At 32.4% G+C, this 20,166-nt stretch overlaps 1 protein-coding gene across 2 annotated transcripts in view; it reads left to right on the top strand.

The window, feature by feature from the left end:
• Nucleotides 1–20,166, top strand: part of LOC139528237 (TNF receptor-associated factor 4-like) — a 72,484-nt gene that overhangs the window by 19,252 nt on the left and 33,066 nt on the right. The window lies entirely within an intron of this gene.

Raw genomic sequence — 20,166 nt, 5'->3', positions numbered from 1 at the left:
TCAACTAGTTTTATTTCAACAAATTATATCACAAACAAATAAAGAGGGTTTTTTTAATTTGAATTTCAATTTGGTGTTGCAATACTTTTTTCCATGTGTATATTTTAATCTTCTCTAATGATAGTCCAATGTATTTTGATAATTTTGTGAAAAATTATTTACATTTTAAAGTTATGGGGTGTGAGATACCTGATTGGGGTCAATTGACTGGCTTATATTATGTCACATAGTGTCCAAATCAACTGTGTACAAGAAAAACAAAATTTAATGTTTTCTCAAAATTTATTCTGAAATTTACTTATATTTGGTATAGTAATGTATTGACCATATCTGTATATATGTTATTACTGTTTTAGATTGGATAATTTTAATCTAATGAAGTTAAGTATTTGGTAGACTCATTTTTGTTGAGCCTGCAACTTTTGTCGCAGAATTTAAGCTCGATATAGGGATAGTGATCCAGTGGCATGGTTAGATTACTTCTTGAAAGCTTTATATTTTAAAAGGTGGAAGACCTGAATGCTTCATACTTTGTATATAGATACCGCATGTTGCGAAGTTTCCGTCTGTCACATGTCCATTTCTACCTCATTTTTATGGTTCAGTGACTTCTTGAAAAAAAGTACAGATTTTTTTTGTAATTATGAGCAATAGCATATCTATATTTGGTATGTGCGTACCTTGCAAGATCCTATTAGACATGCCCATCAGACAGTTTTCACTTGACCTTGACCTCATTTCATGGATCAGTGAACAAGGTTAAGTTTTGGTGGTCAAGTCCATATATCTAAGATACTATAAGCAACAGGTCTAGAATATATTCAGTGTATGGAAGAACTGTAAGGTCCACATGTCCATCTGGCAGGTTTCATCTGCCCTTGACCTCATTTTTATGGTTCAGTGGTTGTAGGTAAGTTTTTGTGTTTTGAACTGTTTTTCTTATACTGTATGCAAAAGGTCTACTATATTTGGTGTATGGAATGATCGTAAGGTATACATGTCTGACCTTGACCTCATTTTCATGGTTCAGTGGTCAAAGTAAAGTTTTTGTCTCGCCTTGACGGAGTAAAAAAAGCAAGACATAGGTATGCTGTCTACGGCGGCGGTGGCAGCAATAATGTTTTAGTTTGTGATTAGGTCTAGTTTATGGTAAACCACAAGTGGTAGGTCACTCATATTTCATATGCAGTTGTATAAGCATTGGCACATCTCATTTCCATGGCCATTATTTGGCCCTGCCCCCTCAGTCATGGTCTATTGACTTTGAAACTTTTGCTTATTTTACATGTATTAGTTTGTGATTAGGTCAGTTTAGGGGGAACCACAAGTGGTAGGTCAATAATATTTGGCATGCAGTTGTATAAGCATTGGCATATCTCATTTCCATGGAGACAATTTGGCTCCGTCCCCTTAGTCATGGTCTATTGACTTTGAAAATTTTGCTAAGTTATCATGTATTAGTTTGTGATTAGGTCAGTTCAAGGGGAACCATTAGTGATAGGCCAATGTTAATTGGTATTCAGTTGTATAATCATTGGCACATCTCATTTCCATGAAGAATATTTGGCCTCGCCCCCTCGGTCATGGTCTATCGACTTTGAAAATTATCTTAGTTTATATGTATTAATTTGTGATTAGATCAGTTTAAGATGAACTGCTAATGTTAAGTCAATGATATTTGGTATGCAAATTTATTGGCATTTGCAAGTATCGTTTCCATGGAGATTATATAGCCCCACCCCCTCTTCATGGTTCATTGATTGAAATTTTTACATAGTTTACAAGTTAATGTTTGTGTTTAGGTTTGGGAACGACTTTTAATAAGTCAATGCTATTTGGTATGCAGTTGTACATGTTGTATTAGCATTGGCACATCTCATTTACATGGAGATTGTTTAGCCATGTAACTCAGTCATGGTTTATTGACTTTGAATATTTGCATAACTTGTGTAAGATGTTAAAGTATTGCTATTTTGATTTCAACATTTGCATAATCAAAATTACAAAAAGGCGAGACATATCTCTGTGATAACAGTTTATTGAGTTTTTGGTCTTTTTTCTAATAATATATGCAATAGGTCAACTATATTTGGTGTATGGAAATATTTTATGATCTATATGTAAGTCATGCAGGTTTTATTTTACCTTGACCTCATTTTCATGGTTCATTGTTCTCTTAACTTTTTGTGTTTAGGTCTGTTTTTCTTGAACTATTATAGTACTGGATCAACTATATTTGTTGTATGGAAAAATTGTTAGCTGTACATGCCTGCATAGCATGGTTCATCTGACCAAAACTTTTCTGTCAGTGTGAGATTTCTTTCAATTTTTACCCTGCATTGCCAGAGGCTTGAATCCATATTGCTGCCCATCCTTCTTCATGTCCAAAACATGTACTTATATTGTGTCCTCTCCAACTCAGAATTTTTATGGCCTCGCAACTTGTTGGGGCCATATATAGTTTTACCCTTATTTGTCATTCCCTCCTTTATACAGACTTTTTTCAAAATATCTTTACAAATATATATATATATATATATTGAGCTTGTTTTTATGTATGTCTACAATGGTAAGTCATAGATCAAGTTTAAAGTTTGGTTCTGCTCTATTGCAATTTGTTGAAAGTATGACTTTGGATTTTGTGAAAAATTCTGTTATACCATTTATTTTTTAAACGCCTTCACATATTGAGCTGATTTTAAGTATGTGAGTCTATTATGATGAGTTACAGATTGAGTGTACATTTGGTTCAGCTCCACTGATTTGTTCTGAAATTACAGGCCTTAGAAACATTCTGTGAAAATAACACATTATACAGGCCTTCATTCTCAAAATTCTACTCATTGAAATGGCTTAAAACTATTTTAGCAAGCAGATTCATATCTTTCCAACCCATGTAGTCTTTTGATATTACTAGGGCCTTGTTTGCCAAGTGGTCAAGGTAATCAAACTTCTCTATCAATTTATCTATCTTAAATTCTTTATTGACTCGGATTATCAGTTTTCCTATCCAAGATTGTGGTTTTCTCCAGACACAATAAAGGCCCCTCCATCAATAAAAACTGACCCCTGGTTGTGGTTCTCTCCAAGCACTATGGCGCCTTCAACAAATAAACATTGATCCCAACAAGATAGTCCAACAGTGTTGAAAGTGGCATTAACCGCCAATCAATCAATCCATTAATCAATTTCAATATTATTTAAAATTTTTACATTGATAATACTGACATTCATATTGAAGATGTATTAGGCAAAATATCCTGGTGTTCATTTGTAAGAGGTCTTAAAGAATTATCCATTTTCACTATTTTTGAAAGAATTTAACATGATTGTAGACTGATTAATTTGTTCATTGTCAATTAAAAAAATGTACATTTTATCATTATGCTCCAAAAATATTGCTAGTAATGTCTATCTTTTAAGATATTATACCAATTTTACTGATGGTGTTGCCCCTATTATGACCATCATTTAAAAACATTACAGGGGCGGATCCAGGATTTTCAGTTAGGGAAATTTTTATTTTAGTTGAGCGGAGCTGAAAAATTTTTTGAGGTTTTTTTAGGTAAAAATTATTGAAATATTCTTCTAAAGGGGTGAAATGTAGATATCTCGAACTATTGTGTGTTAAAATTAGCGAGGAATTGAAGTTTCAAGCTTTAATCCACACCTGACAACAATCTACAGATAGATGGGCAAACAGACGGAGGCAAAGTGAGACGAGACAGATCACAATTGCTCACCTGACCAATATATTTTTAAAACAAAAAAGTTTCACTTTTACCAGCGATTTTTAATTGTCCTTTCATACTATCTGTTTTTTACTTTTTTGATTTTCGGAGGTTGTGCCAGACTTTACTGTGTTCGCCACAAACAACTAAAAACAGAATGAGATGCATTTACGCAGTTATATTTATTTTCTGGGCATCCCAAGCATACAGTAATACGGTACAGAATTCCGCTAAATATTTAGGTTGCAAGTGAGAAATAAATATAGACACAGAGATACAAATTAATAAACTAACCTTTCGCTTGAAACAGTATTTCTATCTTTCATTACGGATATTATGAAAGAATCTTACCTGCCGACTGTTTTCTTGACCGTGTCATGATGAAATTGTGAAAGTGAGTAAGGGATGTTTTGGAACTTCGATTATCAAACAAATTGATTATAAAAATCGCAAATGCAATGTAACATTTGTTTTTACTTTAACTGCTAAAAAAAAACTATTATATTTGTCATCAAACGCAGCTCCGCGTTTGACACCTTCCTTTGAAATTATTTATAGAACTTTAATAAAGCATAGGTCAGTTGATTAGTAATCACGTTGATTCTGCTAAACTGACTGTTTTATATATACTTTGAATGTTAAAAAAGTTGAATGGTCTCTTCTGATACTTAAATATGTTGAAGTCAACCCATGCTTTGCAAATTTTAGGGGGGGGCGCACGCCATCCACGCCCCCACCTAAATCCGCCCCTGTATTGATAAGAGCTAATTAAAACTTATCACTGATTATTTGAGAAGGGCAATACTATAAAGTCCACTTTAACATGACAGTTAACATATGAGCGTATTGAATATATTTACAATGAAATAAAATTGCTTTTAAGTTAATCGATGGTGATTTTAACACCCTATCATGTTCAGTTTATATATTTTGTCGTCTTTACTGTCATCTTCAGGAGTTCCTATGAAGAGCATACAAATTCTGCCATTGCAAGTCTTATACTGAAATTGGCATTGTTATTCCTTTGTTCTTTAGGGAAATGTATGTAATCATCTGTCCTGAAGAATTTAAAATATGAAGATTACTGCTCCTCATATCTGCAACTATGACATTGTCAGTTGATGTTGTTGCTAAATCACTAGGTTGAAATGGTCTTTCTTAAGTATTGATAATGTCCCTCTGTCCTAGCACTACCACACATTTGTCTTTAGTTCTAGACTTTTGATCAGCAATAAAAATATTATCATTGCTAGTTGCAGTTATTCTTGATGGGTAAGTGAATGAAGTACCTTTAGTCTGGTCTGCACCATACTCATTTTCATGATTCCCATCATAGTCCATTACTATCACCAATCCCATTTCTTCTCTTGTATTATTAGTTGTGTCTATTTTAAACTTATTAGTTCCCACTATTATCTTATTTTTACTGGTAACATGAATGGACAAAGGTTGATATGGCTCTACATCATAAACAGTATCTACAATTTTATTTGTTCCACTTTATTTGTTTCACTATTGGTCCAACAGTAGATATAATTAAGTCATTACTAGGAGTAAAAGCAATGTCCCAAATATTGATGTTAAAACTAGATTTCACCTTTAACTTATTTCCTTCGCATTTGACTTTCTGCAATCCTGTGTGGGAGGAAAATAATCTCATTCCTTTTTGATGATCTCCATTTCCAATCCACATTGAACCGTCTAAGGATATTGCTAGATGAAAAAAACCATCTAACTTGGTTTGATATTCTTCAACATGAGTTATATCAACTTTGGAATTACCCTGGTTGGAAGGTGATTTACTCTCGTTGTCTTTGCTGGGTGATGATATTTTCCCGATATCTTTCATATCCAAAATCCTATGCTCTCCAGCAGTTTGATTTTCGGGTGAATGTTATTTTTACAAACACTACACATCAGTAAGTCACATTCTAAATATTTCCAGGAAATTTTAGGATCACGTTCACATAACTGACACTGAATATGGGACTGTATTCCTAACTGAGGTTTGGATAAAGCCATTTTTATGTGAAAAAAAAATAGTTTGTACTTCAATCTTTGATGTAGTGAATATCTTGGTGATAGTAACTATTTTAATCTCATCTAATGATAGTCCAATATATTTTGATAATTTTGTGAAATATTATTTACATTTTAAAGTTATGGGGTATGAGATACCTGATTGGAGACAATTAAAAGGCTAAAGTTATGTCACATAGTGTCCAAATCAATCCTACAAGAAAAACTAAATTTCTGGGGGAATTAATTTCACCTGTACTTAAATATCACATGTGAACCCCAGTTGTGGGAAAAAAAATTCATGTTTGCACCTGTCCTAAGTCAGGAATCTGATGTACAGTAGTTGTCGTTTGTTTATGTAATTTATACGTGTTTCTCGTTTCTCGTTTTATTTATATAGATTAGACCGTTGGTTTTCCGTTTGAATGGTTTTACACTAGTAATTTTGGGGCCCTTTATAGCTTGTTGTTCGGTGTGAGCCAAGGCTCCGTGTTGAAGGCCATACATTGACCTATAATGGTTTACTTTTTTTAAAATTGTTATTTGGATGGAGAGTTGTCTCATTGGCACACACACCACATCTTCCTATATCTATATATGTTGGGTAAACAAGTATAACAAACAAAAAACTGAATTCAAAGGCAAATGCAAAACTCATGTCTTCCTACTTTTTTGTGAACTAGGATGTTAAAAATATGACTTAACTATGTCAGTCTTTGGGTCCATTTGTCTGTCCGTTTGTTGGTCTGTCTGTCCTGCTTCAGGTTAAAGTTTTTAGTGTAGTTGAAGTCCAATCAACTTGAAACTTAGTACACATGTTCCCTATGATATGATCTCTTTGATTGTAATTCTATTTAGAGTTTTGACTCCAATTTAACGGTCCACTGAACATAGAAAATGCTAGTGTGAATGGGGCATCTGTGTACTATGGAAACAAAAAAGAAATTTGTCAGAATTTCCATTTTTCAATGAAATGGTCCCCTCCTTATAAATATGTTGTGTCCTAAGTACTTTTCTGTATATACCCTCATTAGAAAAAGCAATAAAATTGAGAATGGAAATGGGTAATGTGTCAAAGAGACAACAACCCGACCAAATAAAAAAAAAAACAACAGCAGAGGGTCACCAACAGGTCTTCAATGTAGCGAGAAATTCACGCACCCGGAGGCGTCCTTCAGCTGGCCCCTAAACAAATATATACTAGTCCAGTGATAATGAACACCATACTAATTTCCAAATTGTACACAAGAAACTAAAATTAAAATAATACAAGACTAACAAAGGCCAGAGGCTCCTGACTTGGGACAGGCGCAAAAATGCGGCGGGGTTAAACATTTTTGTGAGATCTCAACCCTCCCCCTATACCTCTAACCAATGTAGAAAAGTAAACGCATAACAATACGCACATTAAAATTCAGTTCAAGAGAAGTCCGAGTCTGATGTCAGAAGATGTAACCAAAGAAAATAAACAAAATGACAATAATACATAAATAACAACAGACTACTAGCAGTTAACTGACATGCCAGCTCCAGACTTCAATTAAACTAACTGAAAGATTATGATTTCATCATATGAAATCAGGCACAATCCTTCCCGTTAGGGGTTTAGTATCATACCATCATAACATATATGAGAAGAACATAACCTGTGTCATGCCAACAACTGTTTTTAGAATAAATGTGTTTAGTTCCGATGCAAAGACCTTATCAGTGACTCAATATTAACGCCAAAATATGCAATCTTTAATGACTTGACCACAGTATCGTAATTATATCCCTTCTTAATAGGTCTATTCAAAGGTTTTGTAAGTTTGTGAAGTGAATACTGACACCTTTGTGCTTTATAAAGAATATTTCCATAAAAAATTGGATGTGAAATACCTGAACGTATTAGAAGTCTGCATGTTGAGCTATATTTACGAATGATGTCTTTATACCGATGATAAAATTTAGTAAATGTTTTGACTAGTTTGTGATATCGAAAACCCTGGTGTAATAATTTTTCAGTAATACATAAATTTCTCTCGTTAAAATCTAAAACATTGTTACATACACGAGCGAATCGTACAAGTTGAGATATATAAACACCGTAAGATGGTGACAAGGGAAAGTCACCATCTAAAAACGGATAATTAACGATAGGAAATGAAAAATCATCCCTTTTATCATAAATTTTAGTATTCAGCTTTCCATTAGTGATATAGATATCAAGATCGAGAAAAGGGCAGTGGTCATTGTTAGTATTAGCTTTATTTAAAGTAAGTTCAACAGGATAAATTTCATTAATATACATACTGAAGTCGTCATTATTGAGAGCCAAAATATAATCCAAATATCTAAAAGTATTAAATTTGTTTATCAGATGTTGTTTCGATGGGTCTTTGCTTATTTTTTTCATAAATTGTAACTCATAACAATACAAAAACAGGTCCGCAATAAGTGGTGCACAGTTAGTCCCCATTGGAAGACTGTTCCTACCAAAACAATTGAAGGTCAAGGACGGATAACTACACTTTTGCTATTTAATGAAGGAGAAGAACATGGTTTCTTGCTATCTATAAAAAATCACTGTTTATACTCAAAAACCTGCAGTGTATTTGCATGTATTTGAACATTTGAATATAAAAGTAAATCAACAACCAATCAAGTTCAGTTTATATAGTTTGCCTTTGTCTTTACTTTCTTCTTCACCAGTTGTTCCTATATACAGCATGGAAAAATGTCCTGCCATAGTATGTCCTATAGAAGTCGGAAACTGCACAATCCCTTTGTCTTTAGCATTTATGTTTGTGGTCAGTTGTCCAGAAGAATTTAAGATATGAAGAGTACTGCTATTATATTCTACAACAATAACATTGTCAGAAGGTGTTGCTGTTAAATCTATTGGTGTAAAGGGTCTTTCTTCAGTGTTGATAACTGGATGTCCAGAATATGTATTTATTATACCCTCCTGTCCCAGTACTACCACTCTTCCTTCGTCTTGATCTCTCATTGTATCAACAACAAAAATGTTTTCATTGTTTGTTTGAGTTATTCTCCATGGGAGGATAAATGAAATACCTTTATTCTTGTCCTCGCCATACATATTCTCATGGTTTCCCTCTTGGTCTATGACTATCACCATACCATTCTCCTCTCTATCATCCCAAGCTCCTACTATAACTTTATTTTTTTTGGTTACATAAATAGATAATGGCTGATATGGATCCACATTATAAACAGTGTCAACAACTTTTTTCGTTCCACTTTTGATCCGTTGCAATATTGGTGATTCTTTAGTAGCTAAAAGTAAGTCATTACCAGGAGTTATGGCCAGGTTACAAATGTTAATGTTAAAGTCAGATATAACCTTTAGCTTATTTTCTTCACATTTTGCTTTCTGCAATCCTGTGTGGGAAGTGAATAATCTTATTCCCTTTTTTTTTTAATCCTTCCCCAATCCACAATGTGTCGTCTAAGGATGTTGCTAATAGCATAACCCCTTCTAATTTGGTTTCATATTTTTGAACAATAGTAATATCAATATTAGCAGAAATCTTGCTGGAAGATGATGTACTACTGATATCTTTGCTGGGGGGTGATATTTTCCCGATATCTTTGATATCCAAAATCCTATGTTCTCCGGCAGTTTTTATTTTAGGATGAATGTTGTTCTTACATGCATTACACATTAGCAAGTCACACTCTAAACATTTCCAGGAGATTTTAGGATCCTTCTCACATAACTGACACTGAATTGGAGACTGTATTCCGAACTGGGGTTTAGATAGAGCCATATTGAATAGAAACAAGTTTTATTTGTGTTGATCCCAGATAGATATTGTCAGAAATACCTTGTTTTTACCGATGGTTTTTACTTCCTAGTTTAAAAGGTTCAAGGGTAGATTAATTTAGATTTGAACATCCATATGTAAATTGCAGTATCCATCATGTTTTAAATGGAATGAAAAGCGTTATATTTGGATATATAATCATTTTATTGATGCACCTATGCTACACTCGAAAAAAAAACCTAGATATGCTGGAAAAAGATGTATTTTTATAAATATATATATGTCTAATGTTTTAAATACTTCATGGTAAACTGTTCAGATAATTTTCATATTTGATTTAACTTGTTGCTTTACATTGAATTAATCTTATTATACCTTGACTCATATAATTTATTGGTGTTATTAATGTCTCCAAAATCAATTTGAAATTATGAAGTAAATTCCAATAGGATATAATCAGTTTAGTACTGTCGTATAATTGAAAACGCAACTTTATCCAAAATATTGTTTTGAAAATTTTTAAAAGTTAATAGCTCAAAGGCTGAAATTTGAAGATATGAAAAACTTGTACTCTGATTGTTCAACAGTTTATTTTACATTTAAAATTTTGATAAATGTAGAGATGCAAAATTGGTGACTCTTTGTAATATAGTTGAGCATTGGTGTGTTTAATTTGGTTGGTTAAGGATTATGTACCCTTATGTTGATTCAATGCTAAACATATGAAAATTTTATAGCAAATCCACAGCATTTATCCTTGTACTCTCATATTTGATGACTGATAGATTGCATGCAGTGCTAGCATTGATTTCATTTAAACAAGTTTATTTATGTAGTTATTGGTTAAAACAAATAAAAATATGGACCAAATCAAGTACACCTTTTAGGGTGCGCTCAACTTTAATTTGTTCATATTAAGAAGAAGTTAATTTATTTTCATTGCTTCCTTCCAGGAAGCAATTCCCGACATATTTTCCGTATGCAAAGTGATCTCCGTGTGACCCATCTCGTAAAAATCCGGTGATTGCAATATGCATGAATGTCCTTAAAATAAACTATTATCTGATTATAAATGTTAAATACGTGCTCAATATCCATGCTTTTTTTGTTGATTGTCGTTAAACTTCGGCTTCAAAACACGAACTTTAATTACCTGCCATATTTTCACAACAACACTGACCGACTGAAAAAAAAATTGACGTTAATACGAAATTTATGCGAAAAAATAAAGATAAAATTGTGCACAGAAGACTAAGTTTATGATGTTTGTATGCATTGGTTCAAGAATTGGAATAACATTATTTTTCACTGGTCACTCGTTTATTATGACTTTAACATTCATAATTTTGTTGTAAATGAAACTTCAGGAACTTCATTATCAAAAGACCACATTTAACTTTTATGTAGATTTGAAATGCAAAGGGTGGATGATTGTCTGAGTAAATGGTCAAATTTAATTTTTCATTTTTACCATTAGATGTAAATTACCCTATTAATATCCAAAACAGTAACTAATAGGAGAAAGTAATTGAAATTTTGCAGTCAAATATTTGATAGAAAAACAATCTGCCCTTCTGACAGTTATGAAAAAAATGCCCTGAAGTCATATATATACATATAATGAGGTAAATAATTGGGTCCCTGTACCAGGATAAAGTTTTTGTTTGATACAGTTATTTTAAAGTTTTGATTTAAAAGTACTGTACATTCAGATATTATTGCATGTATTTATTATTAAATATGACAAAGAGGACAACAAAAATGTTTTTGAAGTTAATAGTACATACAGTAAATTAAAACATAATGCTGTAGTTATATACACTTTCCAAAGTACAAAGCAAGTAAAATATAAATGCTAGGGTAAAATAAACAAAATGAATCAAAACTGTAATAACCTCACTTTTGAAGTTCTGAACCCATCTGCACCAGGAATGCCTAAAACCATAAACCTGATAGCCCACTGATATTGAGGCACATCAAGAGTCATAGGACCAAAAAAAAACATTATATAAATAACACATAGCTGAGAAGGTGATAGAGCAAATTGGTACCCTGAGAAAACATTGTCAACCGCGGTGAAGCCAAGGTTGACAATGCTTTTTCAAGGGGTACCACTCTGCTCTATCATTCTCTTAGCTATGTGTTATTTGATTTATTATACTGAACGTCCTACCATTATTGTCTTTTACAGATTCAATTTGTTTCAAAGTATTTTCAATGATGTCACGTACATAACAACGTTATGGGTATTAGAAAAAAACAACAAATTTAAGCCATTTTTAAAAAAATTTTAAATTTTTAAATTTTGACAGTATAATAAAATCTGAGCCAAAACGTAAAACTTATATAAGCATTGTATTCAATTCAATGTAAATTCAATCCTTTAAATTGTTGATTTTTGATTGGTTTAGACGAGAAGGTAACATTCAAAACAATTGTTACCCTCTCAACCATGTGATAGAGTAAATTAACACCCTCGTATTAGCCAATCAAAATATGGCATTTTAAAGTGAAGTATAATAATATAGCTTATGGACCAATAAAAGGAAAACTGTTATGTAAATTAAAAAACTACACACTTCAGCAGTGGCGGATCCAGAAATTTTCGTAAGTGGGGGCCCACTCAGACTGCCTAAGAAGGGGCCTGTTCTGGTTATGCTTTAGCGATTCCCTATAAGATCAACCAAATTTTTCCAGGAAAAGGGGGAGGGGCAGGGCCCCCTGCACACAACCCCCCCCTTTAAATCTGCCTCTGATCAGCACCTAGAATCTTTCACTGTAGACCATCTTGATGTATTTTAAACATTAAATATTTATCTACTAAAACAGAGAACTATTTTTTTGTCAATCTTTATTCAAAATTCATATTTATCTTTCAACATTGGTCCCTGAGCTGAACCAATGTGTGGGGTCCCTACAAGTCTTCATTTGTTTTTCATCAATATTATGTGTATTGACCTATAGCAACCTATCATGGCATCAATTGTTTAGATGACTTGTAACACATTGGCTGTCACCTGACATGGACAGGTATGAGATAATCTGAGATAATCCTAGGGTCTTTAACAGGTAACGTAAACATCCTTTTATATGACTATCACCTGACATGGACAGGTATGAGATAATCTGAGATAATCCTAGGGTCTTTAACAGGTAATGTAAACATCCTTTTATAGGTTAAATTCAATAAGGAAATAATTACCACCTGTATAATATTTCAATTTGATGACTATTGGACAAAGGGAGATAATTAAATCACTACAGTCAAATTCAAGAAATCAAGGAATTTGACTTGGAATTGGGGTTTTAAATAAAATTATGTATTTGAGTATGTATCCCAGTTTATTTGCTGACATCAATACAATTTTCACACTTAATTCAGAAATTAATATGTCTTGTTCTTAAATTATATTCTGATGAAACTTCTTGAGTTGGTAGACAATCTGAATTTCTCTTTTCACACAAGGCATATTTTAGCAACCAAATATATTGTGTTTGTGTACCAAACCTTAATCATGGACTTAAAAAGTGGAAAACTCATGGATACTGAGCTACCAACATCACCCCAACAGAAATGAGTCTTAATTGGCTATGTATTAAAATTAATTTGATTTTGACCATGTTTGTATTGTGGAAAATCTTCTTTATACATGCGTCTCTTAGACAAATGAAGTGTTGTAATTCTAAAGTAATTTTTGTCCCCTGTGCAACACTGCAAGGGACATAGAAAAATTAGCATCCATCAAATTGTTTGTTCAGTTGAGTCCAATAATTTTTGTAAATCCATTGAAAGGCTTTTTTTTGTTTTTTGGGGAGAATTTTAAGAGGAAGAATGGATTTTGTACATGTTCATGTAAATTGCATGGACATAAAGAAAAAAAAATTGCCATATACGAACAGGATCTATTGATACTTTGATTGATCAAAAGGGAAATAACTTTTATTAACCAAAAATTGCAAAAATATGGACTTCATGTAGCTAAATCAAATAAAGAGGTCTCTTGATAAATAACTTGTATCTAATTCATCAGACAAAGTAGGTGACATTTTGTTTTCATAGAATAACTAATCGAAGAATTCAAATAGAGATAAATATTCAACGAGTGACCGAACAACACATTAATTCATAATTCACGAATGTGTGTAGTTCGGTAACGAGTTGAATATTTTTCGATATTTGAATTCTTAGATTAGTTATTCTTTTTATTACATTGGCAAATTGCTTTTTTATGAAATTAAAGTAGAAAATGTAAGAAACTATATCTTTTTCTACGCATTCACAATTAATCCAACGTAATCAACGTCTTGTGGTATGATGTCAGAGGAGTGAAATAAACGTGAGGAGTGAAATTGTCGGTTTTCATTTCACTGGGAAATCAATGTAATTCAATGCCACCAATGTAATAAATGAGTATTGATATTGTATCTTGATCAACTTGGTTTATCATAAACTGGTGTAATGACACATTTAATATTGGATGTGATGCATTTTAGAGGGTACAGGTGAAGTATATTTGAAATAACCTAAATGATAGCCATTTTATCTCATCTGAGGTATATTTTTATACTTATATGGAATTTTTAATCATTTATAAGTGGTTATATATCTGTTTATCTTATAGATTGAATTTTAGAACTTTTTTGAAATGTTAGAATAACATCCTTTGTTAAAATATGACAGAAGATTTTTTACACGTAAGTGATTTAGAAGTATTTTGTATATCTGCCAAATACTTTGGACTGGGCAGTTTGACATTTATGGTTGAAGATGACATCATGGGAAAACTGTCAAAGCTAGAAAGGGTAGACCTGGAATATTAGAGGTCTGTAATATTTAATTTTAGAAGGAAAATATATCATGCATAATGCAGTTTTGTGAGTTATCTGGTTTTGCATGGTTTTTCAAAATCTTTAGGTCTGTATTAACTAGAAATTAAATTTGCGTAAATTTAATTTGATTTTTAATTCAACTTATAATTTTTTTTTTATATATATACTCTTGTTTTAAGAGGAGTTGTGTTTGTCTTTTTATTGGTTTTCTTTGGGCAATGTGTTTACTGTTTTTTGTTTGCCATGGTGTTAAGTGGGTTTTTTTTTGTAAGCGTGACACTTGAAAGTCAAATTATTGTGCCATGAAAACGGGAAATGAAGTCTAGTGGGATACGGTAAATTACAAAAATGAGAATTGCTTACGTACATAGTGTAAGCGGGATACAAGCATCTGACAAAACAGTAAATCAGAACCCCCAACTGAGACCCCCGTTTAATGTTTTTTCTTTGGTCATGGTAATTGGCTGTTTTCTTTGGCCTAGGGGTTGCCTGTTTTTCTTTGGCCATGGTGTTGCTGGTTTTTCTTTGACCATGATGTTGCTTGTTTTTCTTTGACCATGGTGTTGGCTGTTTTTCTTTGACCATGGTGTTGACTGTTTTTCTTTGACTATGGTGTTTATCTGTTTTTCTTTGACCATGGTGTTTACCTGTTTTTCTTTGACCATGGTGTTGCCTGTTTTTCTTTGACCATGATGTTGGCTGTTTTTCTTTGACCATGATTTTGTTTGTTTTTCTTTGACCATGGTGTTGGCTGTTTTTCTTTGACCATGATTTTGTTTGTTTTTCTTTGACCATGGTGTTGGCTGTTTTTCTTTGACCGTGGTGTTGACTGTTTTTCTTTGACTATGGTGTTTATCTGTTTTTCTTTGACCATGGTGTTTACCTATTTTTCTTTGACCATGGTGTTACTTGTTTTTCTTTGATCATGATGTTGCTTGTTTTTCTTTGACAATGGTGTTGACTCTTTTTCCTCGGCCATGATGTTGGCTGTTTTTCTTTAACCATGATTTTGTTTGTTTTTCTTTGACCATGGTGTTGCCTGTTTTTCTTTGACCATGATGTTGCTTGTTTTTCTTTGACCATAGTGTTGATTGTTTTTCCTTGACAATGGTGTTGACTGTTTTTCTTTGACCATGGTGTTTACCTGTTTTTCTTTGACCATGGTGTTACCTGTTTTTCTTTGACCATGGTGTTACCTGTTTTTCCTCGGCCATGGTATTGGCTGTTTTTCTTTGACAATGGTGTTGACTGTTTTTCCTCAGCCATGATGTTGGCTGGTTTTTCTTTGACCATGGTGTTACCTGTTTTTCTTGACCACGGTATTACCTGTTTTTCTTAGACCATGGTGTTACCCTTTTCCTGTGCCATGGTGTTGGCTGTTTTCTTTGACCATGCTGCTACATGTTTTTCTTTGACCATGGTGTTGCCTGGGTTTTTTTTACCATGGTGTTACCTGTTTTTCTTTGAGCATGTTGTTACCTGTTTTTCTTTGACCATGGTGTTGCCTGTTTTTCCTTGACCATGGTGTTGACTATTATTCTTTGGCCATTGTGTTGACAATTATTCTTTGACCATGGTGTTGACTTTTTTTTTTTACTATGGTGTTGACTATTATTCTTTGGCCATTGTGTTGACTATTATTCTTTGGCCATTTTGTTGACTGTTATTCGTTGACCATGGTGTGAACTGTTTTTCTTTGGTGATGGTGTTGTTTGTTTTTCCTTTGCCATGATGTTTACAGGTTTTTTTTAATTTGTTGATTTTGATTGTTCCTCTGTATCTGATTTCACCCCTTTTAAAAATGTATATTGAATTTATAATCATATCGTATGCTCCTGGGAATACTTTTGTTAAAAGGTGCTGCTTCTATCGTGATTAACCAGAGAATTATGAGAGACATATATAATATAAAGTGAGAAACATTGTAGTTTTTTGTATAATTTTAATCAGATAGCAATTAAATCTTCATTCATATTTTATATAAAAAAAATTGTGTTGTTGCCAGATTTTGTAAAATTTGAGATCAAGACATTATGACATTTGTGTGTGGGCCGTGTTGACATTTTAACCTTTAAATCTATGCTACGTTTACCTCATTATTTATATAAGTTCTTTAGAAATAAGATATAAATTCATTGACCAGAAATTTTAAATGTATACAAAATTAATGATCAGTTAAACAATTAATAAAGAAAAAGTAAACATACTCTTGTGACAGAAAGAAAAGCAGTACATATGTTTGAATAGAAAAAAATTGCTGCTGGTAATTAATATTTTTGAAATAGAAAATTATGTACACCAGGTACTAGACAATTTAAGTGTAAATGTAGCCATGGTTTAAATTTCGTTACTTAACATGAATAAAAAAAAGTAAAATGGAAGGCTTTAGATTCGATTAGCAGGAAGGGGTTAACATTTGAGATGTATGACCAATAAAAAATTAATAAACTTTATTGCTAGAGATATCACAACAAAGCCTCCCTTCCATCCCCCCTTTTTGTGTCCAGTTTTATCTTAGCTTATACTGGTTAGAAAAGATAACCAGGCAAAGTGGTATTTTGAATAACAATGCACCACAAAAATATTAAAGTTCCTTTTGTGTTTAAATGTCCCCTTTAAAAAAAATTTACTAGTAATCATCTAACAGTTATGTAATTGATTCCAAACAGTACTATGTAAATTCCGAAATTATTGTTTGCATTTATTTTTCATTTTTTCATTATAATCCTGTGTAATTTATATAAAAAAATTGAAAATGCGAGTTTAACTTATTGCAATTATAACCCACTTGCATTTTTCACAATTATAAAAACATTGCAATAATTTCTGAATTTACAGAACATATGATCAATACATATTTTATACTCTTATAGTAGATAAGTCTCAACTTTGATCTAGAATACAATTTCATCCAGAAGTGATTTAATGTATATTTATCCTGAAAAATGAAAATATAATGCATATGTCCTAAGGGTCATTATATCATTAACATATAAAACAAATTGATTTTTTTAGACTTTAGAACAGATGTGAACTTCACATGCTTGGCTGTCTATTAGTGATGTATTGTTTTGTACTGGGCTGTTGTTCATTTGACCTTTTTTGTTTGTTTTAGACTAAAGTGTAGCTTTTAAGGCCATTGTTGTTTGTTTGCATGACAAATTTAAAAAAGAAAAAAATAAATACATTAACTTCACAAAATTTTGACTTATTCAATTGGATACAAAAGCTCAGCATTAAATTCCATTAATGGTAAGGTTTAAGTTAACTTTTAGAAAAGAATATTTGAGAGAAAATGACACATTGGGGAAATTTATGGGTTGATGAGGCCTATTATAATTTTATTTGCTGTAAATTGTGAAATTTTTGTATTGTTATTTATTTCTAAAAAATGCAATGTGAGGAGCCTCTGGCCTTTGTTAGTCTTGTATTATTTTAATTTTAGTTTCTTGTGTACAATTTGGAAATTAGTATGGCGTTCATTATCACTGGACTAGTATATATTTGTTGAGGGGCCAGCTGAAGGACGCCTCCGGGTGCGGGAATTTCTCGCTACATTGAAGACCTGTTGGTGACCCTCTGCTGTTATTTTTTATTTGGTCGGGTTGTTGTCTCTTTGACACATTCCCCATTTCATGCATAAATTAACAGATATGCATGAATTAATAGATATGCATATAAATTAACAGATATACATAAATAAACTGATAGGCATAAATCAATAGATATGCATAAACATGAATAAAAGGAGATCTGTAGAATATGTCAAAAGGACAGCAACCCAATGACAATCCAAGGTTGCCTATATAACAAATCTTGAACCTCCACCCCCTGATTTTAGATTTTGTCATCTGATTGAGTCACTGACAGAAATACTAGCATATGTAACCCCATAAACGTCACCCATGTAAAATATAACCTGTCACAATAAGTTTGATGACATTGTATCTATACAGATAATCATCAGGTAAAAATAAAAACCAGGTGTGATAAAGATACCCCTCGTTATCGTCAATATCGTAATTACCATTTAATGGGACGTCCCCTCAATTTGATCTATGAAACATTGGGCATTTACAGCACTAAGCTTTGATAAAACACAGGTGATAGAATACCTGTATTACCTGTAATCGCCTTTAATGTTTGGCTACCTGATGGGTCCCTGATTAGGGACATTGATGACTTGGAATAAAAGTGGACATGATTGTTTTGTACCTATTATACCGACCATGTGAGGGCTGTATAGCCAGTCAAGATAGTTACTCCCATTATCATGTACCTATTTCCTGGTGTCCTAAAAATGACCACTAAAAAGTATTTTAAAACATTCTTCAATATAACAACATGGAAAAATATGTCCTTTCTTTTCAATTGTACCTTTTATACCGACCCTGCAAGGGCTGTATAGCAAATCAAGGTAGTTTAAAAAAACTACTATCATCATGTACCTATATCCTGGTCACTGTGGCCTAAAAATGACCACTAAAGAGCATTTTAAAATTCTTTGACAACAACATGGATAAATATGTCCTTTTCTTTACAATTTTTGATAGACATGTAGAGATGATAATTGATGTTTTAAACTTGAACAGTATCCAAAATTTTTTTTGTATAATGTAAGCATAATTAAATATTAATTCCTGATCAGGTTAAGCATTAGGAGGGCTACCAATATAATGTAATGGTATATCAATATCTATAGGGCTATAAAAATAAGGAGATGTGGTATGATTGCCAATGAAACAACTATATATATCCACCAAGCTTGAAATAAAGTGAATGTAAGCAATTATAGGCAACCGTACAGCATTCAACTAATTAGAAAACCCATACCTTATAGTTGGCTATTATAAGCCACAACATGAAATATATGAAACAAGTCGTCGAAATATATTGAACAAACTCATGAAATGACCTAATTTTTGACAAAATAATTTATGACAATTATCTTGAACCAACAACAAGCACTAAACTATGGCTTCTGTCTAGGGAGAGGCAAATAGAGATTGTGGCGGGGTTGAACTTGTTTGTGAACACTCAACCCTCCCCTAACCTGGTGTAAAAGCACAACATAAACCATTTAAAGTAACTTTTATCAGATGTAAGACAATTAACTAGTACATATAACACATTTTGTATACATTTTGCAGTAGCTAGGTTTAAGATTTATGTGTATTTAAGGGTGAATTTGAAGATGATGATCATCACTTTCTTCAGTGACCCCTTGACTTTTGATGTAAAAATTGCAACATCAAGACATCAAGACATAGAAAATATTTCGTCCTGGAAAGGTTAAAATAATTTTGAATGTCATAATTTCACATTTATTTAATGCTTTTAGTGATATTTAAGGTCATAATCGTTTAAGCTTCAATGTGTTGAAGTTATCAAAGTTATAATAATGGCACAATTTTTTTTTTTTAAAAGCAGTCAAGATTTATTTCCCTAACATTTTATCGGTTCACTTTTAAGTGTTCAGCTGTTGTTGACAATGAATTAAAATCTATTATCATTATCAGATGGTTATGAGAGAAAGCTTTTATCGTCATCATTAACCTTATGATTAATCACTGTCATTATCATTTTGAGATTTTACTACATTAACTATTCAATTATACATTACTGAAAAACTTTGCCTAACTATTTAGATCTGAGCATCGCTGATGAGTCTTATGAAAACGAAACGCGCATCTGGCATATTAAGTTATAATCCTGGTACCTTTGATAACTATATACTAAAACATATATGAAATAACATTCACAAGAAATTTTGCATGGTAAAAAGTTAGACTAGGGACAGACGAAGAATCTAA

Source organism: Mytilus edulis, chromosome 6 (assembly GCF_963676685.1).
Source record: "Mytilus edulis chromosome 6, xbMytEdul2.2, whole genome shotgun sequence".
Lineage (NCBI taxonomy): Eukaryota > Metazoa > Mollusca > Bivalvia > Mytilida > Mytilidae > Mytilus > Mytilus edulis.
Note: the sequence above shows the minus strand (reverse complement) of the source record. Positions and strands in the feature narration are given on the sequence as shown.